Source organism: Episyrphus balteatus, chromosome 3 (assembly GCF_945859705.1).
Source record: "Episyrphus balteatus chromosome 3, idEpiBalt1.1, whole genome shotgun sequence".
NCBI classification, from domain to species: domain Eukaryota; kingdom Metazoa; phylum Arthropoda; class Insecta; order Diptera; family Syrphidae; genus Episyrphus; species Episyrphus balteatus.
In genome coordinates, this window is record NC_079136.1 from 40,801,551 (window position 1) to 40,827,079 (window position 25,529).

The window sequence follows — 25,529 nt, forward strand, 5'->3', positions numbered from 1 at the left end:
GGAACCATTTTTCTGGGAATGATCACCAGTGGAGAATCTATGTTTATCAAAAACTCGAGTTTCAAAAACGCATGTGTTTGCCGGGCCTTAAGACTTGCATAACAGCTCTTGTATGGGGTTAACGACATTTACGCAGAAGAATAAGAACAAGACGCAAATCAGTGCTTTGACGTTGACGAAGAAAGCTGAATGAAAAATTATAACTGTTGAAAAAGAGGAAACTATCCCCAACTCTATTATGCGTTAAGTCCGTACCTAGAAGTAAATGCACAATACCATTAAGCAGAGAAGAGATATCTTACGTTATTAATAAGACAAGGCAATAAAACTCAAATTCTTCAGCTTTGACTAGCCGTGCCCACGAAATCGACTTAGGTCTGCTGCACACATTTGTTTTTTTAAACGGATGACGCAGCCATTTGATGCTACAGGAATTATATATACATAAGTACGGTGATGATGTAGTGACGCTGCAGTGACGCAGGAGTGTTTTGGCAGTTTTCGAATATTTTTCACCGCAGCGTCACAGCACTTGCGAAACTTTCACCGAGCTAGAGACAAAAATTCTACGACCTTGAACCAGCTTAGAGACAGAAATTGTTGATAGTTGTAAGTCACTAGGACGTTGATGAGAGGTATCTGGCTTAGATGAGCAAAATGGGTGCTTCCTCTGCTAAATCCCATGTGTTACTCACAAATGAAGAACAATCGACACCAGTTTAAAATGCGAAACTGAATAAAACTAGTTTTGGGGTCGACCTGGCTGTTGACACTTGTGTTCTGAGCGCAAGGTAAATCCTGCACAATAAGCGACACTTTGAGTGAGTAGGATAGATAAAGTTTGTCTACCCTTTCAGTGGGAGCAAATCTGGCAAATAAAGACATAGGCAAACTCGCTCACTTCATGAGGAGCTCCAAAAGGTTTAACGGCTAGGAATATGAGTCTTGAAGGTTCATTGTGATATAACAACGGACCAATCATATTCTAAATGTATCGGGTCTCTTCTGCTGATACCTACGTTAAAATAACCTAACATACAAAGAATGGCGAAAACTGCACTCGAGTCTGTAAATTTGGCCGTCTTAATTTTGCATCTTAATAGTCACGTCTTTTTTTGGGATTCAGAAAGTTCTTTTATGTATCGACTGCTCAAAAATTTTTCAAAAGTCACTTGTGTTGGTTGATTGGTGCAGTACATACTTTTGCAGAATTTTGTATCCTTATCTTCCATTCAAAGAAAACTTTCGCACGAGAAATCAATACAGAGCTTTAATCCCTTAGGAAACTATTTTCCAGTACAAAGCTTAAACCTTTTCAATGAATCCTAAAAAAAAATAACCCATAGCAACACCTAACTTGATGTCAGTTTCCATCTTATTTAATCTTGAATAAAGTAAACCTTCAAAATAAATGTCTATTATGCTCATGAATTCCCCGAATTAAGATCACATACAAATAAAAAAGAAAAGAAAAGTTTCAAAAAAAAAAACTGAAAAGCTTATAACAAAAGATACATCATAACAAAGCCCTAAAACTATTACTCGTGTTTTATATCTGCTGGGCATCTTATATACAGTTTTTTTTTTTTTGTATTCTAAACACGTTTCACTTTATCTGAAATTTCAGAATAAATACTGCACCATTCGATTCGATGATGGTGACCTAAAAAAGTCACTTTCATTTCAACTGATGTTAGTATTGCCAGCATAAAAGATGGTTGGTTAGTCTTCGACCAGCAAGCTACATTATAGCCGAAAGGCAAAAGGGTAGGGAATTAAACCTTTTTTTTTTTCTTAGTTTTGTTAAACTTCAACTTTTTTCCAGTTTTCATTGTAAAATTTATTCAACTGGCGTGGCAGCAGTTTCTTATTAATGCTCGCTGTATATAGTTGCTGCCCATTGTCGTTGGTGTTGGTTGTCATCGTCTTTGCTGACCACACCAAACCACACAACATCTGCTCACTTTGGCTGTCATGGGATAAATCAATGACCCACCCGGTTTTTCTATAGCAGAGCTCCACGCTAACAAGAAAAAAAAAACTTAAACACACGAAGACGTTGTTCGATGGTCTATAGCTTAGGTCTCTTGAGCTGGCTACGAAAGAAGAAAAAGTCTGAATCAGCTTTAAAAAATTCCAAACGACCAAAAACCAGTCTTGGGGAGGAAAATTGGGAAAGATTACTATTATCAGCGATTGTTGTCGCTCGATTGGTCATCGCCTTCAATATGGGGCTCTGCCAGCCAGCACCGCATCGAGTCATATCCACACAAGACCGCTGGACATAGTTAAGGGGGACGGTTTTAGTGTTTTTTCTTCTTATATTTTTGTCTAGAAAAAGGGAAACTATGATGTCGAAGGCATATAAAAAAGACGTCTTTTGTATGACAAAGTATGTTATTAACATTTTAGTTGCCCCTAGACCTGAACTCAATGTGTTACCTTGTTTTGTGTCGTTGATTTAACAACAACAACAAAAAAAATAAGGAAAGAAAATTGCTGTTTATGTGAGGAACGTGAGATTGGTCTATGAACAAACTCAGGGCACACACCTGCGTCCGGAGTTAGACTGCAATTTACTAGTTCCACAAACAAAAATATCGAAAGAGAAAACCAGCGAAAGGTGTAAGTTTTTTTGAAAGATTTATTTTATTTTTCTTATTTTGCTGGGATTTATTTTTTTATTTAATATTTGAACTATGGAAGCACTTAGCGAGAAAGTGCATTTATGAAGCTTACCAATAATAACCAAGAGGTGGTAATTATAGGCTTTAACTTTCTTAGAAAATTATTATACTGCAGACCTAATGGAAATATATGACTACCTTTTAAGTTGAAGATAAAGTTCATACCTAATGAAGATATATTATGTAACTTTACGATTCTGCTCAAACACAGTGTGAATCAGCGTTGCCACAAAGTGCCCGATCGGGCCATTTGGCCCCCTATTTCTAATTGGCCCTTTGCCCGGGCCAATTAGAAATGGCCCACGAATCCAAGTTTTAGTAGATTCATCTTCATATGGTGCTTAGTAATAATTAAAAGGCTTTAAAAAATTAAATATATATCATCACTATGCATCGCAACTACAATGTGTATTCACCACACATAAATAGGTACCTATGTATACTGAATTAATTAATTTATCTCGTTTAGTAATTTGATTTTTCTCACGTCAGTTGTATTTATTTATTTTTAATAAGTGGCTCAAAGCTTAAAGATGTCTGTGAAGTAAAAGTTTAAAATGTTCATCTGTGTTTTTTTTTAAATTAATTTTGTAAACTAATAAGATTTAACAAATGTATGGCCAATAAAGGCCTTTTAAATATTTGTGTCCCATACAAAAACGTCATTTAAAATTTTAAAAGCCTGTTAAATGTTTATGAAATCGGCTATTAATGCTTTAAACAAATAAAAAAGAATAAATAAAATTTTTAATAAATTGCATTTTTATGTTTTTAGGAAAATTTTGTTAGTAAAATATTTGGCCCACAATTTTGTCAAATGGCCCTCAAAAAAATTCCAAATGGCCCTCTCTGCTTTTTTCTTCGCGGCAACGCTGGTGTGAATTGTAAAAAAAAAAAACAGAAAAGTGATAAGAAATGTCAGTTATATTTTTGTTTTTGGCTAAGGGTTATGTTGTAGCAGCATTTTGAGTGCTGTATGAATCGTAATTCGTAATAGATATGTCAAGAGAACTTTTCTTAGATGGCAAGCAAAGTCTGCGAAAGAGCTGAGCCAAACAATACTTGCCGTCGCTATACTAGGTTTAGTGGGTTGTGGACTTACGCATTTATGCATGCAGAGAAGGCCTTACACTTGCACGTCTTAAGGTTCATAGGTACCGAATGGCAATTGTTTTTGGCGTAACGACCTCGATCATATGGAGAGTTGCAAAAAATATTTTCTAAATTGAAAGACACCTACCCTTCAAGCAAACGAGTCCGACCTCAGTGCGAATCCGCTCCGCTTCAGGCGGAGCTCAGTCCGACTTCGACTACGAAACGGGTCCCAAGGCGGCTCAAATTAGTATGGAAATTATAATCACCGCGGAGCCGATTTTATATGTATTGGTTTTTTCACCACGATTTCTCCTTCGACTTTGTGTTCATACACAAAAAGTTGCAAGTGTGTCCTGAACTCAGTTTTCTTGCTTAAGGGTAGTGATTTGATGTTGTCAAGAAATTTGCAACGTTGATATCCTCTTATGGGGACTTTTCACGAGTCAATTTTTGCCGTGCGGCTAAGCTTTTCGACTCGTGTGAACGTAAGTCGCAGGCGACTAAAGTAACAATACCCATAGAAAAATCCTATTCGACCGACATATCGTGCGACTAAAATCGACTCGTGAAAAGTCGGCATTAGCAAACTTTAATCAAATGAAGTTAATTAGAATATTAAGAGAAAAAGGTGCAGCAGAGTAATTAAAGAGCGCATGTGTAGATTCGTAGTGGCACCTTAGATGTCATTGCAGTCGGGATAACGCTAGGTCTCTAAAGCTGGGTCCATACTAGGTTGATCAACACGTTCAACATACGTTCCAAATCGACATACCGAACAGTTTAACAATTCTAAATTCTTCTAACTGATGCACATATCTGAGCCTACACAACAATTGAGCCAGTTTGAAAGGGATTAACAGTTCATTATTTCGATTTTGAACGTATGTTGAAGGTGTTGATCAACCTAGTGTGGACCCAGCTTAAGAAGAACAGTGAAAAACTGGCAGCCAAACTCGCACGACAAGGGAAAAAAAGAAACTTAATAACTGATCAAAACAAATGTTGTTAGGCTATCAAGCTTTTGATTTCCAGTACATTTCTTGTTTCTAATTAGCTTGTGAATGATAAATGAATGAAAATTTAAGATCTGTTTGTAAATTAAATATTCCTGAGTCTCTGCGAAACATGTAAGATAACTGTTGCCTTTTTGGCTTGATTTATACTCTAAAGCTACCAACTCCATAAATTAAACAAATAAATAGATTTTAATGCATGACATGTCTTTAATTTGAGCCTTGGTGTTTGCCAAAAGTGAAAGTATATATAGACCCAAGTTCGAAAGAGCACTTAAAATATCTATAATTGGTATCTTTCCATCATTATTCAATTGACAAGAAGTGCATTTGTCGTGACAAAATGGTTATGTGGACAACTTTAAATCATTGAGGAGACTTTGACCATATAATTTTTGAAATGGTATGTTATAAACTAATAAATCAACCTTATAATGCTTTTAACAAGTTTTCGGTTTTGTCACCTTAAGTGCATAGCATACATATAGTTTTGGTCATAAACAATTTGCACTTTCTCAAAATAATTATATACCTACATCATTGCTGCACCTGCAAGAGAGCCAAGTGTTTTGTTGTTTGTTGTATGGTCATTTTAATTGAGTTTACTTTCGTTTGTAAGAGTTCATTTTAACTTAATAGCCCTAAGACTCAAAAAGACTCTTTGAAACGCAATCTCTATCTCTTTTACAATGAAACATAAACCTGATGCATTTCAAAGAAAGTGGTTAAGTTACAAAATGAATTGTTAGGTTAATTAAAAACTTGTCATTTTTTTTATGGAAAAATAAATAAAAAATAAAATCGTCTGTCTGGATGAGATGTTTTTCATCTTTTTTTTCCTTAACTCGCATAACTCAATAACAAACCAATCTCATTCCTATGAAGTAAACCTAGGTAAGAGCGCCGCGTCAGTTAATCAAAAAGAATGTCACCGAACAACTTTCTCATATTTTTTTTTTTGTTTGAGATGATTTTAAATCGACAGACATCTTGGATGGAATCAACTGTAGACAGTCAATGGCGATGGTGATTGATTTCCCAAGCGTTTTCACTTTCAATATTTTTCTTTTTTTAATATTAAATAAATAAAGATGTTTTTTTTTTCTTTAACATAATCATTTAAAGTGAGAGTATTTTCTAGCAAGTTTTTTCTTAAAGGATGACAATATTTTGTCTTGCATTCGAAAAAAAAATGACAAGTTTAATCATCAATTTGAAGATACCATTTCAACGAACTACAGACATGCGTCAGTTTCATATGAAATTAATCATGGATCAAAGATTGATTAATGTGATTCGATTGACGATTTATGCGAAATTAATTAACGAAGCTTTTTGATTGAATGCGATTCAGCAAGAATAAATCTGTAAGCTTTTATAATTCAACTTGAAAGATTGTGTCAAAGGAGAGAGAGAAACTGGCGATGATGACACGCATGAGATGTCAATCATTTTGGATACACATGATGTGAACCACTTCCAGAGATGACGATGATAGACAGGAGATAAGAAAGTTATAGTGCACAGGATTTTGATTGCTTATATCGTTTCTGTGAACTTTGTCAATATAAAGTTTGAATTGAGTAGAAATGGAGGTACTAAATTTGTTCTCTCTTTGATTGGTCTAGTATATATTGACAAAATGTATCAAACCTTGACATGGCTTATGACAGGTTGGAGGTTTGAGTTGCAAGAATGCACGAGGCTTACAATTTTCTGCTTAGTTCGAATGACCACAATGGTGAACCACTTCAGAGATGACGATGGAACGAGCTGGGTGCAGAGGCTTCTTTGTTGATTCCCAAATTCACAATGTATTGTAGCACCGCCTTCAGGCCATGGTCACCCAAAGTAAGTAAGCAAATAGGTTCCGAAAGGTATAGAACCAGCAGTTATTTGGGTGTATATTTTTGATAAGTTGACAGTTTGAAAAGACTTATGAGCCTTTACGATCTAAATGAGCAGATTGCCACGATTTTGGTAGAACGGCTGCTGGCCAGCAACAGATTGGTGGATATTGCTATTTGGCTTACAGTGTTTTGTTGAACTTGGCAGCTTTTTTCGCTTTTCATTTGAACAGTCTTCTTAACTTGCTTCCTATGGGATTCCACCACATTCATTGACTTACATCCATGCACCTCTGGGTCTTAGCTATTGGCTTTAAAGCGACGTTTTTTTACGTCAAAATAGTTGAAACATAGAAGCTAAAATGTTTAGAGCATTTTAAAAGTACAGACATCGACCACTATCTGACAGTAACGAATGTCGTTGAAGCTGTTTTAAAAGCATTGATTCCAGCCCTCTAATAAATTACTTTTGGTTAAAGAACAATGTTACGCTTTAAATTGGAATCTGTTCTGCTGACTAATCTAAGCGAAGGAATGGCTGGATTCGAAGAAGGTACCATATATCTGTTATATACCCTATTACTGTATGTACAATGATGTGACAGTTATATAAAGTGTGAATAACAGATGACTTTCTGTACTGGCAAGGATACCTTTGATACGGGCTCTTTAGCCAACAAGCTTCCTCTAGACAACAATATTATTTTTTCTAAATGCGTTAAATTTCAATAAATTATTGAAACTGTTATACAAACATTGGCATTTCTCTGGACACAGCGTTTCTTTAACATAGTATACCTACCACCATTCTTTATAAGTATTCTTCTTTAATTCTTTAAAATGCACATTCATCTTCCAATGTTCATGAACAATGAAAAAACACACCATAAAAAATGAATAATACCTTAAAACTAGATCAATGTTCGTTTAAGATAAATTCTTAAAATTCTTTTATGTGTGTATTCTTCTTTATCCTTAAGACAATAACTCTTAGTCAATGTCAATCCGTCCTTTCAAGCAGGATAAGCTGAGAGTGTTACGTACTTTAAAAAAAAAAATATATCCCCAAAACCTCAAACCTAAATCCTAATGCCATACATTGAAACGATAGTCATACATTTATATTCATCAGAGACAAACTTGCACTTTGCCATCATTTCACCCTGTAATCCCTCTTAACATTGAAACCACCCACAGGTTGGTTTTATTTTTCATTCATTCTCATTCATTTCTTTCTCTCTCTATATGCTCATCTATCTCAACTTATAGTCGACAAGAAAAGCTTGCCCCATTAACAGCTATGCCAACTAACGGTCAAGTGAGAATCAATACAAAAGCAAAAAAAAACTATATGAGCTATAAAATTTCGCAACAGAGAGAGAAAAAAGTGTTATACAGAAATTAAACTGTGACAGTCAACAGTCAACCATCATCATCATACACATTTTTATTCTTGACGTTTAAGTTGGCCTGGGCTCCTCCACCTCCGAAGGCCTCATCTGCATGTACCTCTCTCAATTGTATGACGAGAAGCGTGTAAGTAGCTCATTCATTAGCGTAATTATGTTTGCTTGAGATTTTTTTTATTATTCTCTCTTTCTCTCTGTCTCTTATTCTGCGCGGTTTTTAAGTGTTACATTAACCTTAATAAACCTCAAGTCAATGTGGGTCATATTGGATCTGTCATTATTTGATGTCAAATGCGCGGGCACACCTGCCTGACACATTTGACAGCGCCATTCGACGACAACATCGACGTCAAAAGTCGAACTTTAATGATTAACGATGGGAAAATGTTTGTTGACATAAAGTTGGAGTTGGAGATGATGTGTAATGTATCGGGTACGTTGTTAATATTAAATTTATGAGATACAAAAAACAAAAAAAAACTTATTGCAATCATATTGTAATGGTTGATGCAATTTTAAAAATAGATGCATTTTAAGTGCTGTATAGCATGCAAACTTACCGTTTTGATGGAAATTAATGCAAATTAGTTTTAGTTGATGGTAGACTTCATTGTCATTAATCTGTAAGGAAATAAAAAAAAAAAACTTTGTTATAAGGAATATGTGGGAAATATTTTAAGAGTTAATAAAAAAATATTTTTAGAGGAATTAAGAAAACAATGTCAGTTGATATTTCCAAACTCGCCAATATATAACACTGAATAGAAGGTATAACAATTTTTTTGAACCAGTTGGAGATGACACGAGTCATACCAAATTTTTTTGCCAGCTGCTAGTATCTAGTATCCAAGTATAATTAGTTAACAAGCATTTATCAATAACTGTCAAAGATAAATTTGTTCAACTTTTGACAGCTAGCCACCATCAGTGGATAATACGAGGCTTGCTAAAGCCATCACATTTTGTATTTATGTTTCATTTAATAGCGAGATGTACGATAGCTTTGATATTTGATACCTGTCAAATTCAATTAAAGTCAAGAAAACTGTTATAATTTGAATGTAATTTACCATCCTGTGAACTATTTACATATAAGAGATGTTGAGAAACCTGAAAAAGACTTTTTGAAAGCCTCGATCGAATCATTGCGAGGGAGAAAATTGCTAAGCTCCACAAAGTTTCCATGAAAGAAAACTGTTATAACAATGAAAGACCAAGCTTTAAATAAATTATCTGAAAGTTTTTAAGATCACTGAAGTCTTTGAAGTTGAGAATGGTTTTTGACAAGACGATGCGCTATCATCTTACCTCTTTAACATGGTACTTGAAGCAACTGTGCGCATCTCAGAGGTCAGTACCGGTGGTACAATTTTTCAAAAGTCCGTTCAGCTTTTGTCTCATCGACATTATCGGCAGAACAAAGAGAGAGATGTCAGTTAAGCGTTTGCTGATATTGAGGCGGAGAAGGCAGGAATAGCTTTGGCTGTGAACGAAAAAATTGGCTTACCTAGATGGTAAATGCAGAGTTTCACAAATTTGAATTTATAACATTCCAACTTAATTTTTCCTCGAAACTCGAAATAAAATTTCCATCAACGACTAAACGAATAGCCTATAAAAAGGTTTTTCATAAATTTGAAACATTAAAAACCACTTCAAAACGTTTAATCTTTGAAAGCGAAAGGCAAAGTTCAAACTTCTCCAAAGCACGCTAGCAATTTTTCAACAATAAACGCTCATTTTCGCTTATGGTCAAAATAAGAAGAAGAAAAATAAAATTGCTCTGAACGACACAAAGTTATTCCATTAAAGAGCACGCAAATAATTTTTAATTTAAACTTAAAATTGGAAAATTTCAATGTTCCGTTGCTTCTTCGCAAACTTGTCGTGCTCCTTTGCCAAACCTCCAAAAAATAGGAAAAAGCATGAAAGAATGGAAGACCAGGTATGAAGTAAACGGAAATGAAATAATTTAACGACGAACATAAGTTCATTTTGGGAGAAAAAGTTCTTCTTTTAATAACAACTTGTGCTGCAGCACGTTGGTTGTTATCCTTGGCGAATTCCGTCTCTATTTCGTCGACGTCACTGATGGGTGTACGTGTACGAGGTGTGAGATATCCTGATAATCATGGAAAACATTCCGGAAGGTGTATATATGTTTTCTTTTTTTTTTTTTTGAGAAAAAGTTTTTCCTATCTTGGAAGGTTTTCTTTTTTTTTTTCCTGTCACAATCTCACCTCACAATGAAATAAGAAAGTTTTAAAACCAAAAACAGCAGGTGGACTTGACAGCTTAACGAACACACATGCATGCAACCACTTTTCAAAAAGTAGTTAAACCAAATTGAATTTTCTGCAGCATGTTTATTTGAGGTCAATTATAAATTCAGTGTGAGCAATTTAATCATTGAAAAAACATCACCACATAGAGCTTTACTTTTGGAGTATTTAAGGTGCTCACAATTGGGAAGAGGTGAGAGGAAGAACTCTCTGAGAATTCTGTCTGTTAAACTATGTGGTGTAAAATTGCAATTCGATGGTCCGTGTAAGTTTGTTGTCTTTCCCTTAAACTTAATAGAGAACTTGGCTGGGCACTACCGTGCCCCTTGATGTTTTGTGCAAACATTTCAATTTGATATCTTAAACAAGTTGTTGCCATAAAAATTTATCGATAGGAAAGTTACATACATATATGAGGCTATTTAAGGTTCAATGGATGCAAAAGTACCTTTTTGATTGGGAGAGTCCCAGTAATTTTAAGAATAAAAACGTCTTACTTGTGTGAGTTTAGATAGTAAAGTTTAATACAAATACATTTAAATGAAGCATTCTACATTTCCTACAACTTCTCTACTAAATTACATAACGCGCGACTATAGCTGCTCATCGCACTCTATATCGTATAACAGTTGTATAACAGTAGGTTTTTTTTACCCCTTTAATAACCACAATCAAATCAAGGGGCACGGTAGTGCCCAGCCAAGTTCTCTAGCAACTTTGGCACTACTCCCTTATTTACAGGAAACAACTCAGGCCATTTTCGACCCCCCTCCAACTTCCACACCAAAGATGCTAGAAATTTCAAACTCGCTACATTTATTGAGCTTGTCAAAACCAAACTCCTCGCAAAATCTCAGCCTTTTACGATGAGTAGTTTCTGAGATATAGGGCTTCAAAAATCGCAAAAACCGTAACTGACTGACTGACTGACTCACTCACTCACTCACTGACAGATCATCAAAATTATGGAGAACTTCCCGTTAACGTAGAAACTTGAAATTTTACACGGTGATAGGGCTTGTGGTGTATACAAAGGGAAAAATCGAAATTTGAGATTTTCAATTCAGGGGGCGTGGCATCCACCCATTTCCGCTGAATTATCATCAAATATTATAGAGCACTTCTGACTATCGTAGAATCTTGAAATTTGGTAGAATGGTAGAGATGGTAGTTTATACAAAGGAAAAAATTTAAAATTTGAGAATTTCAGCCAGGGGGCGTGGCAACCGCCCATTTCCGCTGAATTTTAATTAAATATAATAGAGCATTTCTGACTATCGTAGAATCTTGAAATTTGGTAGAATGGTAGAGATGGTAGTTTATACAAAGGAAAAAATTTAAAATTTGAGAATTTCAGCCAGGGGGCGTGGCAACCGCCCATTTCCGCTGAATTTTAATTAAATATAATAGAGCATTTCTGATTATCGTAGAATCTTGATATTTGGTAGAATGGTAGATATGGTAGTTTATACAAAGGAAAAAATTTAAAGTTTGAGAATTTCAGCCAGGGGGCGTGGCAACCGCCCATTTTCACTGAATTTTCATCAAATATAGAGATTTTCAATTCTAAAGCCATACCTTGCAAAAAGTCGTGAAATCACAACAAAAACATTACTGTTAAAAAAGGAGCCAAGTTCTCCTATGTTGAAATTATGCTGGCACAAAAAGTACTGAGATGTAAAAGTGTACCAAGTTCTAAAGTTTGGGTTCAAATTCGTATCAATAAAATTTTGATTGTTTACTTGGCAATTTTTGAAATAACTTTAAAAATCGGTAATTAAAAGAAAAATTGTCAAGAGAACAATCAAAATTTTATTGATACGAATTTGAACCCAAACTTTAGAACTTGGTACACTTTTACATCTGAGTACTTTTTGTGCCAGCATAATTTCAACATAGGAGAACTTGGCTCCTTTTTTAACAGTAATGTTTTTGTTGTGATTGTTATAATTTAACATGATTTGCAAGATTCACGTGTTGTTTGAGTTTAGATTTGAAGTGTAGTACTGTAAAATGGGTCGTCATCGATCTCTCTTTTTAATGAAGTGATGTCAGTTTTTCCTTCTGACGTTTTTAAACATACTGGGCCATATTCATAGACGCTGTCTAAGTTGGTACTAAAGATAAACCCCAGTGTATGATAAAAAAAAAAGAAATGAACATTTTTGAAGTTATACTTCTTATGGGAGGGTGGGTATGAAAATTTACTTTTTGACAAGAATGTCAAAGGGATTATGACGCGATCACCCTGGGTAGCAGGGCTGTCGTTTCACCTTTAGAGTACGCAGTACTTTAGTATTTAAAAATGCAGTACGCCACAGTACGGCAAACATAAAACACACAACACGTAGCAAGTTACATGTTTCATGTGGCAAGTTGCATGTGGCAAGTTGTATGTGGCAAGTTGCATGTGGCAAGTTGCATGTGGCAAGTTGTATGTGGCAAGTTGCGTGTGGCAAGTTGCATGTGGCAAATTGCGTGTGGCAAGTTGCATGTGGCAAGTTACATGTGGCAAGTTGCCAGGGTTGCAAAAAGCTAACATTTCAGCTCAGCTCACAGCTCAGCTCAAATTTGAGCTAGGTACCATAGCTTAGCTCATTTGAGCTGAGCTGAAAGTGAGCTGAGCTGAAAGTGAGCGCCCCAACTTCCAACGCCTATATCTCGGAATTTTGAAAAAAATGAAAAAAATTTTTTTGATGCCAAAAGGTAGCGGGGACTCTAACCTACATTTGGGTACAACTTCCATTCCTGTAGGTACACGCGTTCTCAAACCAGGAGAACTTAAAGGTAAAAAAAAAGTTAAGCCCGATTCTGAAAAAATAGGCATGATGTGGCGGTTTAACATGCAAAGCGATTTTTTAAAAATCTGACAATGTGCAAAGCGTAGGCCCATGACACAAGCTATCATTTGGCATCACTCCCAAAAATTGCTCTCAAGCGGCTTAGCTTCCAGGAGCGTTCAAAGATTCGGGGATTTTTCGAAAAAAAAAATTTACCCCAACTTTCAAACACGATTTTCTCGGAATTTTGAAAAAAATCGAAAAACCGGATTATACCACTTTCGGGTAGCTGAGAATATAAGCTTTCATATGGCACCACTCCCCTGTCTCTAGATCAAAGCCTTCCAACGCCTATATCTCGGAATTTTGAAAAAAATGAAAAAAAAATTTTTGATGCCAAAAGGTAGCGGGGACTCTAACCTACATTTGGGTACAACTTCCATCCCTGTAGGTACACGCGTTCTCAAACCAGGAGAACTTAAAGGTAAAAAAAAATTTTAAGCCCGATTCTGAAAAAAAGGCATGATGTGGCGGTTTAACATGGAAGGCGATTTTTTAAAAATCTGATAATGTGCAAAGCGTAGGCCCATGACACAAGCTATCATTTGGCACCACTCCCAAAAATTGCTCTCAAGCGGTTTAGCTTCCAGGAGCGTTCAAAGACTCGGGGATTTTTCGAAAAAAAATTTACCCCAACTTTCAAACGCGATTTTCTCGGAATTTTGAAAAAAGTCGTAAAACCGGATTGTACCTGATTTTTTTTATGATTATAAAAGAAATATTTTACTAAAAAAATAGAAATATATTTACTATTAACCCTGGAAAGATTAATCTACGTCTGTAAGACGTATGGCGTGTAAAGTACTGTTTTATCTAATTCAATTCAAATTTCTGGGTTTTTGTTAAATTGATTTGATTTATTATATCACTTCTTTAAAATAATCTAAGTAATGAGTTAAATAAATATGACAAAAAGTGTTAACATAAGACCAAAAATCTTTTTTAGAATCATACGTCTCTGAGACGTATATTATGATTATCTTTCTAGGGTTAAAAAAAACCAAGAGAAAGATCACGAAAAATTATCTGTTTTATTTATAAAAATATCCATGTGTTAAAATAATTCCATTAATAACTAGAACCAAACATCTTGAGCTATGGTGTTTTATAAAAGTTTAAAATATCTTCATATTTCATTATACTTTCCAAATAAAAATCAATGTATCCTCTCACCCATCACAGCTCAGCTCAGCTCACTTTACTTTAGCTCACCCAACACCTCAGCTCAACCATCAGCTCAGCTGACTTTCAGCTCAGCTCAAATGAGCTGAGCTATGGTACATAGCTCAAAAGTCAGCTAGCTCAAAATTTGAGCTGAGCTGTGAGCTGAGCTCAGCTCACTTTTGAGCTTTGTAGCAACTCTGCAAGTTCCATATTGCTACTACTAGTGCTGAAGCACACACAATTCTCATAAAATAACCATATCGCACATTTTATGCTCAATTCATTTAGTTTCGTTAAGCGTATACCGTACGTTCTGAACCGCACAACATGTGTAAATTTCACAGAATAAATTGAAAACTACATGGACGCAAGGAGGATGAAAGAATTAATTTATTGTTCACTTGATAAAAATGTAAAAAAACGATGTGTGGATTAATTAATTTAATAATAGAAATTAAAAATATCAAATGAAATTCATTTACATATACTGAATGAGAAGTATAACTTCAGTCGCGTGTACATGTGTACACACACTCTTTTTTTTTTATGCTTTTTTGGTCTACATGAGTCACAGCCTTCTCATCTTCGCACTTTCAAACAACATCTTAACCAATTCGTCATATACCTACATCACTTTCGAATGAGTACCACCATCAAAAATGAAGTTAAGGCAATAGCTGAATAGCTTATAACAGTTACCAACATTGGTAGCTGTCATTTGTCAAACGAAAACAAATTTCTTGTCGAGAAGACTAGGTGTTAACAAGCTACAGGAAGATGTTAAAGAAACTTTCAATGTGCATCCGCAGAACAGATATCCGTTTCCTGGAGCAGCTATTACAGATGCACTGAAAAATTCAGACAGATACAGTTATTTGCAACGCTTAAGAAAAACGTATCCCAAGGATTCACAAGCAAGACCTAAATAGACCCAACTCAGTCTCAAAGGTGACAAAAAAAACCTAGAATGATGACTTGAAGAACATCAACCGAGCTGTTCAATAGTTAACAGCCCCAAAGAGACAGTTAAATTAATAGTCCCCTTCAATCCAATGGAAGAGGTATTCTAAAACAGTGATTACCTTCTTAACTTTTACTCTTAATGCAAGAAAAACTTCCTGAAAAATGGAAGAACTGCAAAAGTCATGGTGACTGTTAAGAAAGGTGCTCAATTTTACAGCCTGAGTTTGTTTCTGGGAGAGCTGTTTTTCAGAAAGATTAAGAAGTTTTGCAACATCATCCCAGACATCCAGTTCGAATTCCTGAAGTTAATCCCTCTGGCCACAAACACTATCATGTCACAGTCAAATACTGTTTTGATGCTTAGAAAGTTTAAATAAAGTTTATAGAATAAAGTCCTTGTCCATAAACTTCTTTGTGCGACTGGGAACAAATCAACGGTAAAGTGTAGATATCAAACCTAGAGCTGTTCAATACTCACAACTTGGACCATTTCTGTACAGCGACCTTTAAACCTTCAAACAACCGAATTTAAATTGTATTTTAGAGCCTGCTCTACTTTGTAACCTCACTTAAATACTCCAAACCCCTATAAGAACAAGTTTAACTTACCAGTATTATAGTATATTATCTCAGAAAGAGCCAGAATGGACCTCTAACAGTTTTTATGGAAAAGCTTGCACCGGTTTTTTCTCCAGCTGAAAGTCTACAACGACCATCATATCTTCAAAGAAGCTGCAATCATCCCATTAGACAAATATTTGCTACTTTCGTTTAAGAAACTGGTTGGAACTCGAGAGCACCACAAACCATCTAAACCCACTGCACTGATGAGAAGGACTGATACTTAAGTTTAAAAAAGACTTCTCGAGCTGAGATATGTACCAGTACAGTACATTGAATGAAACTATTGTTTAAAAAGTCAACGACAAAGCAATAAATTTTCTACTGATCCTGGGACAGCAAACTATCATCATCCCTAAACGTCACTCCCATCCAAACCAACCAAACACCACTATCATATTTGTCCTTTCCTTACCCCTATCTCAATCGACTCTTTGGAAAAGTGAAAAATGTGTGACAATGAAGTTCTGGTGAATATAACAAAAAACCTCTTGACCTTCTGAAGGTTCTGAGAATATTAAAATGTATTCATGTCCCCTAACTATAAATCATGACTCACTTCATTAAATGTCTCACCCTCTTCCATTGACCCAATCATAAGTAAAATATTAGATAACTTTGTTATATGGGTATGGGAAACTCTTTTCGGCATTTATCATCCCCTTGGTTCAATCTCTTAAGCCATTAAACATAAACATGTTGTTTTTTTGTTATCATTTTGATCGCCTTCTCTTTCTCCATCCATTTCAATGAACATTAAAAACCAAGACCTAGGCCAATTCGACTCATGCAATGCATCCATCATTTTCGTGGTCAAAGTCAACTGCGTGGAACGCAAGAAAACAAAAAATAAATTCAACCACCCGCCTCCAAACAAAACATTAGCGTGTTCACATAAGATTGCCAATAAAATCGTTTAAAAAACATTTCTTTTTGTGTGCTTCCTTCTTCAGTTGTTTTAATTAAAATGCCAGCCAGCCAAAGAGTCGGTCTCGGAGTTTTGTAGAGCGTGGGAATTTTTTTCAATTTCTCTTGTTTTTTTCTTCCCCTCTCTGTGCTCTGAGTGGTCCCGGGTGTAGTTGAGATAGTAGCGACGACGACGATATGGAGGACAACATCAGCGAACATTGCAGGTGTCAAATTGAGAGATCTATCTACTGAAGGGTAACAGCAGTGGAGCAATTAGATAGAAAACCACGATGGGTGGTTTGCGAGTTAGATAGGTTGATATATGTATCTCTCCACATCTCGAGCAGCAATTTCTATCCTATCCACCAGACATTAGGTTTACCTCATGTGCTTTTGGGACTTCTTCATTTGCTATTTATTTTTATCTTCTTTCCTGGGATTTGAATTTTTTTTCCATCATCATCTATGTGGTTTTGTCTGACTGTCTGTCTGTCTATCTAGTCTAGTATATCTGAGTCAATCTTTTTTTGCTGGATGACTTTTGTAGAGAAGAGGTACCTCGTATATTTTTGGGTGGTACCTGTACCTTTAGTCTATATTTCTAAAAAATATTTGTAATGTAGATGCGGCATGACGGACGCCATAAGGTGTCTTCGTCTATAAGTTTGTGGCGGGTACTTCTACCTCATTCTCAATCTGTGTTAATTGGTTTTGCCATCAAACGGTCGTCGTCGGTTGGGTGATATGGTGAATGGTGATGTTGATGGTGCTGGTTGGCTGCTGCTGGCTGGCTGGGTGTTGCATTAAATTTAAGCACATTTGATCGGATGAACTGAATTTAGCTTTCGGAAAAGGCAATTAGAGTAATTAGTTAAGACGTCCATTAAAGAATTATAGGTAGGTAGGTATTCATGGGTTGCGGTATTGCTTTCGGGGATTGCTTCTAATTAGTGTTGCCTACGGTTTAAGGGGATTAAGATATATACGAGGTACATCAATACATCTGAGAAAATTGAGAGACAATTGAACTGATTAATGAGACGTTTCATGTTTATGATTCAGATTGAGGAAATGTACAATTTCAATTTAAGCTAGTTTGAAAGGAGATACGATTCACATACATTTTTGAATTTCTGGAAATAAAATAGGTTAATAACAGCTGAGAAAAGCATACCACATTTCATAGTGTAGCAAATTAATGAAACTTGATACGTGTGGAATTGGGTACCAAAATTAACTGCCGAATAATTTAAGCTCGGTAAAAACAGAAGAGGAATCAAATACTATCTCCCTGGAGCTCTTAGTGCCAAACATAAAATTGAAAAAGATGTTGTTCTTCAAGAGAGTTTTGTTTTCAAGACTTAAAAAGCTTTATCACAATGTGACTGCGAAAAATAATAAGTCTGTCTGATGGTCAGTGCTGGTTTGTCGCGGGTTTATCAACCACACATGCAATCTTTGGATTCAGAACTGTTACGGAAAAACAACGAAATACCTTGGAGGATTTTCATATCGTATTGGTTGATTTTGAAAAAGCATTCGACCGACAACCACGAGTTTTAATATGGGTGCTCCTTAGACAACGAGAAGTTCCTAAAACCTTCGTCACGTGCGGATGAATATGGACATGTATGATGGAGCAGAGTCACCGAAGAATTCGAGATCACAGAAGGTGTACACCAGGGAAGCGTCTTGAGTCCTCTAATCTTTTTCACAGTTCTTTGATTGCTTGTTTTAAGACAAAGTAACGTACCTTAAAGTACATAAGTTATTGTTTAGTGACGATTTAGTGAAAATCCGGTATCTCTGGATGTTCTGGAAGGAAATGGGTACCGCATAAGAGCGAAAAAGACAATAACTATACTGCCCATTTTCTTATCCATATAGGCCTATTAAAAGAATACTCCAGGAAAAAGTGCTACTAAATCCATTGGTGCATTTCTGAGAAAACGGCAGCACTGGTCGGTTTTCAGTTTTTTTGATTTAACTCGAAACCAAGCCTAACTTTGAAATGGTTCAAAGACACTTTTCATAGCATAGCAAATTAAATTTTCTGTCAAGTTAAGATGGTTAAAAAATTTTAAAAATTATTTTTGACTAAAATTCTAACCTAAAAAAAAGGATTTTTTTTACTAAATCAAGTAGAGGTAAAATCCTTTGATAATATGCAACTTTTAAACGACTTAAATGTACCTTTTCAAAAATTAGCACTTTTTCTATATTTTTGACTTTTTTAGTTAAAAGCAAGTTTTTTTGTATGTGCATTTTTATAAATACGGATCGAATGGATGGACTGAGAGCCGTTAGCTTTGGTCTTATGCATACATAGAAGAACATTTAATACTAACTCTTTTACTGTTTTAAATGGCCTGAAAAACAATTCTTGTAAAATCAACGACCAACAAACAGTTTGTCTTGAAAAACGAAACAAATACTCAAATGAGTTTTAAACAAAATAGCCCAGGCAAATTAGTAAATTAAATCGCATTTTTATCATGGAACGTGTTGGAGTGTATGTCCTTATCGTAAAAGTGAATTTTTTGGGATGATAGGACGCCGGGAACAGCCGCCATCTTGGAAAAGAGGCCGGTGCCGTTTTTATTTCATAGCTCCATTTGTACTCATGTAAACCAAAAATGTCCAAGGACATGATATACGAATGAATTCCGTGGGTTAATTTAATTCAATTTTATAGTCGGTCAAGGTCCGGGTTCTTCTCGCAAGGTTAGGACAAAATGACATTTTTTCAAATATCTGAAGAACTTTTGATTTGTTTGGGATTTTCTTCTAGCACTTTTAATTATCTATAAAATGAGCCCGATTATGCGTCCTGGAGTCACATACAGTTCACAATATTGGACAATGTACAGAAAGTATAAGTGTCAGTATAAGAGAAAGTATAATGTCAGCGGATGCTGAAGAGAAATGTGAAAAATTGTGCGTCAGTAACATCAATCATGTTTTGGCCGATTTAATAAAAAAAAAAAAAAAACACTTTGGGAACAATGATAAAATTGATATCTCACAAGTTATAACTCCTATAAGCCTTCCACGAGCCTTCCTTAGAACTAATTGTCCTAAAGAAGTCATAACTAGTTGAATGGATACTTTAAACGTTTTTTTAAAGCTTTTCAAAGACTTTTACCGTTCTTCCATACGACTTCGATAATAAAGTTTATAGAAGTTAAATAATGCAGGGACTTCCAGGCATTGATCGGCCTAGTCAATGACTTGACAAATCAAGTCTAGAAAATGAAATAAAAATTGTTTCGTCAATGACACGTGTCAACATACCTAACTGCCTTGAACTTTTTATAACAACTTATAAAATCCAATCCAAGCACTCAGATATAAAAATGAAAGTTTTATCAAAAATTCGAATTCTATACTAATTCATCTTATCCATTTGAGCTTTGTTAACCCTCTGTAGGCACACCTCTTTTTGGTTTATACTTTTTCATGTCGCTAGAACTTTTTTCGGTCTTACTATTGTATAGAGAATCATATATGAAATTGATGTAGAATATTCCGAGGAATTCGAATATTGTATTCACAATACAAAAAAAATGTATTTTCACCCTTATAAAGACACTTTTTTGTGACCACTTTTAATTTTTGTCCTGCCAAATTAGCAACCGTGTGCCGACAGAGGGTTAATTACAAATTCGAGTTAAGCTCATCATTACAATATATTGTGATATCACATCCCGTCAACAATGAATTAATGTTATTGCACTACATACTAGATAGGCAAGACATGTTGATGCCCACGAAACAAAAACATATTTCATCGAATGCATGTACTATGACTCATAAGTCGTATAACACTTTTTTTAAAAACCAATGAAAGCCCAAATCTAAAGCAAAATCCAAGTTCCCAATCTATAACTCACAAATGCGAGTGACCAAACCGGTTAAACATTTACCAAAAATGTCAGCAATTTAATTTCCACAATTCTGTGTATTTTATTTTTTTTGTATTTAGAATTCCATTTTAAAGTCTCATGTGTCTTGCTTTTTTTAAGCTGACTCCATTGAAAATTAATAAAAAAAATGTTTCGTAATTTTCTTTTAAAGACATTTTTTTGTATTAATTAAAAAACAAAATATCAAATATAGACAAACTGCTTACTGTGTTAAGTGCTCTGAGGAGGAGGGTGTGTATCATGTATAAAATACACGAACCTTAGTCGTTATAATTGGATGAACAAATTATAAAATGAACTGATTCCTCTCGTTTTCAAGTCAGCTATTCAGCACTTTAGCTGAGTAGCTCTGTACCATGTAGTCATGTCTCATGTTATTACTACCAACCAACAACACTTCTTAGCCCAGATCTTTACAATTTGAACTGGTAATAGAGGTTAGGGTTATTTAAATGATTCAGGAATTAATAGAACTCTGAGAGATATAGTTAACTGACCGCTGAATAAATGGGTTAGGTACTTCAAATGCGTTTAAGGAGTACGGATATAATGGTAGTAAAAACTGAGTTCAGGAATAGGTTACATGCCCTTAAAATCGAAAATAACAACGTTAAAAAATTGTTCAAATCATTCAAGTTTGTGCGACTCCATCGTGAGCTTTATTATGTATCCGCACTATGTTTGTGTGCCATCCAAGTTGATTGCACTTGGAGTTAGCTCCTCTCGTTCTCTCTCTCTCTCTCTCTCTCTGAGATGTAAACAGAAACTTATATGTGCACTTTTATATTCTTTTATTCTGATGTTTTAATGTGTTTTTTTTTTTTTTTGTACGGGAGAAAATTTTAAGTGAGTAGGGAACTGGGTTTCCATAAAAGTACTTGAATCTTTTTTCCTTGACTCACTATCCCCATAAACGCTCCAATTAAACGAAAGAAAAACAAAATTATAACCGAGAGATCCGCCTCTCGTTGGGTGGCATATAGTTATTATTATTATTACACGGCCGGGTGTATGCCTAGTGCAGGTATGACCTCAACTTGCTGCTGGCCCTTAAGTACTTTACTTAGAAACTTATACCTCTTCATACACATTTTACCATTAAATTTTGTCGCACGGTGATATGGTTGTCATCGTAGAAGAGAAAATAAAAGTAAGTTGTTGTTGTTATTTTTGAGTTAATATCTCTGACATAGAAGTCGGTAAATCAAAACCATCATCAACTGTCAACTGACAGTCCGGGCTGGGTCGGATATTGCGGTATTTTGCTGTACATCATCTTCAAAGAAACCTTAGATTTTCTTTTATTATTTTTTCTGTCTTATTTTTTTTTTGACGACAATGATTTCGGGGAAATTAATGATGATGAGGGGGTTCTAAATGAGCTATGAACTTTAAGTGCTAGCTGGTGGTGGTGGGCTCTTTTCTGTCAGAAATTATCTACCTTTTTTTTGTTTTAATGGTTAATGTTGTCCAAATTTGTTGTATGTTACTGACAAGTGAGTTATTAAATTATCTAGAATGTGATAACTTTATTCTTTTCGGTTTTCCGGTTTGTTGTTTCTTTTTTATTGCATTTTAAACGAAAACAATTAAAGAGCATTTTGAATGAAGTCATAAACATGAACACACTTTTTTTTTGGGGAAAATCATGTGTGTGAATTAATTTTACTTTATGTCAACTTTTTTATGGGCGCAAGAAAGGTAATTTGAGTTTATGGAGAGAGAAAGATAATGAAGATTTCTAAAGAAAGTAAATATCTGAATTCACCAGTCGAGAAATATTTTCCAATTTAAGGTTTAGACCTTAACTTTTGATAAATGGCCTATCGAGTTTTTGCGAATGAAGTGATTTTCGTATTATGTCAATGTCAACACATTGTACAGACTAGAAGAGAGAATGTCATTTAAAATGTTATTAATAGATACAAGGATGAATAACAGACATTTTCATCATGAAAAACTCTTATCGAGCACATTTAAGATTATCATCCCTGTGCAAGTGCTGACCATATCAAAGCTAAGAGGAGGAACGACATGGCACACATAAGGAATTAGCCCCACTAACCATGTCGCCTTCAATACAACTATCAACTTTACAGGAAGAACTGATGTGATAACAGACGTGAATTGTAAATATACTGAGATCAGCTTCAAAGTTGTCAAAAAGTAAGCCTTTGTCAATGAAATTTTACAACCTATCCATCCGCATCCGCAGAACCGCCATTGTTTAAGTGACCTATCCATACGGTGACCATATTTATAGAAGCAAAACCCGGGACAGAAAAAAAATTTGTTGGATCGTTTTGAAAATATTGATTTACAAAAAAAAAAAATAAAAATTTTATTTTTTTAAAATGAGTTTTCATAATTTTCTTATTTTGATACGATGATTTCTTAAACGATTCGATGGGAGCATTTTCATTGAAATCATTTAAGCCGTTTCCGAAATCAAGAAAGCGGATTTATAATAGGTACCTACTGTTAATTACTTTTAAACAAATATTTTTTCAATACAAAAAAACTTTTCCTGATATAGCTTTTCAACTCGACAAATACAAGCTGGAACTAAACAAAATGACAAAAAAATTTTAAAACTAAAGCCTAGTCTTGAGGTGAAACGAAAATTTTCATATAAAACCAGCACGACGAAATACGAATTTTTTTTTTCTTTTAAAATTTTGAATAAATAATCATTTTTATCAAAAAAAAAAAAAAAAAAAAAAACCGACTTCCATGGATCGAAACTAGGTTTTATGGTTTTCTCATAGATTCTATAGCCAGAACTGCACCACACCAGCTTTTCAATACAAAAAGAATTATCAAAATTGGTTCATTCCGTCCAAAGTTATGAGTTAACAAACATAAAAAAATAAATAAATAATAAATAAATAAAAAAATTTGGAAGTCGGTAAAAAAAATCAGAAAATGTGCAAATACGGGACAATCACGGGACAAATTCCAAAATACGGGACACTTATACGTCCCGGTTTTCTAAAATAAAAACCCGGGACAAGCTGTTGAAATACGGGACAGTCCCGGGTAAACCTGGACGGATGGCCACCGTACCTATCCAGCTAATTTTGTCAGCCCAAAATAAAAACAGTGTATTGCATCATGGCATAGTAGTGACAAGTGCAATGAATCGTCACGAACGGCCCGTACATTCTGGGCTTAAAACCAGCCTATAACATCTTGAATTTTATTTGGAAACTAAATGAAACTTTCTATCTTTGTACATATCCAACTTCGTACAACCCCAAATCCTATATTGATAATAGTTTTCTTAATCTCCACCCCAAAAACTCATTATCAAAGCAAAATTATAAATTTTTATGGATTTTTTTGGTTTCGACTTTTCCCTTTAAGGAAGGTTGGGTTAGGTTAAATAGGTTGTCGGGAGAAGACCCGACTCATTTAGACCTCATGAGTCCATTGTGATACCCAAAAGACTAGCGAGTTTAGGAAGCCACTAGTCGAACCACTCGGAGCTTCCTACGAATTTTGTATCACTAGTTCACTCGTATCTTCATAGAAGAATTGGATGAAATTTTCATTTATTGGCCAAGTACAAAGAAGATTTTGAACTTTTTCTTTAGATAACACGCCAAGTCGTTATCTACCTATCAAACAGCGTTATAATACCTATGGTGGAGCTAATAACACTGGTCGGCACCGAAAATAGAGCTTGAACCAAACCATAGTTTTCTAAGGATTTTTGTGTGCTTATTCCGAATCCAAAGTCAAAATTTCAATGGCACGTCACGTTTTCGAAATATTTTAATATAAACAGGTCAAACACGCGTTTTTTGGTACTTTTGACGTTGAATTTCATCACCGTAAAATTTTTTTCTGCAAAACTACCTATGCAATCTCCAAAAGCCATATTTTATCGTCTTAAATATTTAAATTTTTTAAAGTTATTTGATAAATAAATGTATGACATCTGCAAATCTTGGTGGTTAAGGTAACTAATTGTTTTTTGAAACAGATTTTAAGTCAATTCAAGTTTTCGACTACTGATTTGGATGAAAAAAAGTAAAATATTACCTAAAAATATATATTTTAAATCAAATGTCAACAAATATTTCATTCAAAATAAGTTTTTTTGGACCTCAGGTATAGCGAAAATAGTGATGAGCAGAGCTTAGAAAAAAAAATTTACGATTTCAACCCAGATACCGAAATTCGAACTTTTAGGTATAAAACAAAAATGTTGTTTTGGCACGTAGTAGGATAACTTGGGCGCCAGGATTTGATAACGGGTTTTTGAAGAGGAGTTGAATACAAACATTTTTTTCTTTGGTAGGGGGGTCTATCTCCCCCTGTTTAGGTGGAATGGGCAGTTTTCTAAAAAAAAATTATTAAAAAACAACGGCAACACTTACAGTAATAAATGATACCATTTCCGAAAGGCAAAATTGAATTTTTAATTCTAATTTTTAAATCAATATATTATAACCAATAGTTTTTGAAATAATCGATTTCAAAGTTAAAAATATTCGAAAAAAATTTTTTAAAACTCATTTTATACTATTTTTTTCCAGATTGGAATTATAATAAAAAAAATTACTCACACAGAAAACTGCCTCAATTGATTCCTTATCGAACCGTGAAAACTATATATTCTAGTTTTTGAGAAAATTGAAAAATAAAAACAAATAAAAACAAAACAAAATTTGAAACAAGAAAAGTCTGATAAAATAATTTTTCAATTTTCTCAAAAACTAGAAGACATAGAAACATATAGTTTTTACGGTTCGATAAGGAATCAAT

The 25,529-nt window shown here is 34.7% G+C and overlaps 1 protein-coding gene across 2 annotated transcripts in view; it reads right to left on the reverse strand.

Moving 5' to 3' along the window:
- Nucleotides 1-25,529, reverse strand: part of LOC129914533 (uncharacterized) — a 148,726-nt gene that overhangs the window by 98,322 nt on the left and 24,875 nt on the right. For both annotated transcript variants that reach the window (XM_055993839.1, XM_055993837.1), the window contains exon 2: nt 8,612-8,672. The gene's annotated coding sequence lies outside the window, so the exon portion shown is untranslated. The remainder of the gene's footprint in view (nt 1-8,611; nt 8,673-25,529) is intronic.